The sequence below is a fragment of the Ochotona princeps genome, chromosome 1 (assembly GCF_030435755.1).
Source record: "Ochotona princeps isolate mOchPri1 chromosome 1, mOchPri1.hap1, whole genome shotgun sequence".
NCBI classification, from domain to species: domain Eukaryota; kingdom Metazoa; phylum Chordata; class Mammalia; order Lagomorpha; family Ochotonidae; genus Ochotona; species Ochotona princeps.
Window position 1 is genome coordinate 78,352,453 of NC_080832.1, and position 1,338 is coordinate 78,353,790.

Consider the following 1,338-nt stretch of genomic DNA (forward strand, 5'->3'; position numbering starts at 1 on the left):
AATTTCTAGTTAAAGTAGGAATTCATGTTTGCCTTAAGCATAACATGTTATGTTATGGATATTATGTCATATGTAGTATATAAACTAAAATTGAACTGTGAATGGGGGGGTCACAGAAAGTGGTTAAGAAATCGCATTTATTTTTAACATGTTGACTGCTCAATACCATGTCAATTAATTCCATAACGATGTTAATTGTTGCAGATGATATATTAGTGCTTTTATTTGACCAGGATGATACTCTGCTGTCTCTGCCCTCAGACCAGAGAGGGTCTACCCAATAAGTAGTTGGACTTGACTGGACTATAAGATGTTGGACATTATGCTTGGCATATACTTGCAAAGAGGGAATTTCAACTGACCTTGAACTATGGTTATGCAACAAGGTGGAGGAACCCACCATAGGGGGAGTGTGGGGGAGAATCCCAGATTCTATGTAATTACAACACAATGTAATTAATTAATAAATTTAATAACAAAAAATAAAAATTAGCACTTCACACTGCTTTAACCACTGCAAGCTGAAGGTGCCAAAGTCCTACAGTCATTTCTATCTTAATCATGCTGTATTTCATTCCTTTTAGTTGACCAAATTTGAAGCACTATTCTCAATTTCTATGGTAATATGAATAAAATGCTACCTTCAAATCAAAAAAAAAAAAAGTAGGCATTCGGCAAGTCACACACTTGACCTCTTTGGAAAAACCTAAACGAGAAAAGGCAGCAGCCCCATTGTTATTATTATTATTTTTAGCCCCGGTATTTTTGTGTGGCAGACATAAGGGCAGCCCTGTGGTTAGAAATATGCTCTAGAAGCTGTGTGTGCAGGACAAGCTCACCCTTTGCCTGCTCATTGTTGAGTGGCTTGGTGGGGAGGGGCTAATTTTCTCCAAGACCAGATGTTAAGTTTACTATTCTGTCATTCAGAGAGGTTTCCACATGGAGAACAAGCTGTCCTCACGTGGGAGGCTGTAAGAAAATACGTCAGCAAAGGGAGCCAATGAGAGGTTAGGGGAAACACTTGTCGGGGTGGTCTCCAAGAGAGAAAAATGGTACCCAATACTTTTTGTTAACATAGAGATCTGCAGATAATTTCTTTTGCCCAGAGTTATATTTTGATGTTGGTATCAAGACCCTCCGTTTCTCCTTAGCTGACATTTCTCTCTCTTTCTTTGTCCGTCTCTGTTTTATGCTTTCTCTTTGGTTTTGTTTTTACAGGTTGCTTAAGAAGAGCACAGGATGGAATTTGTATCAAAGCTGGGATAATTGCTTTTCCCCTTTACACTTCTAGCTGTCACTAGAGCTGTTCAATATTAAGCATATAGTAATAGGATTTCT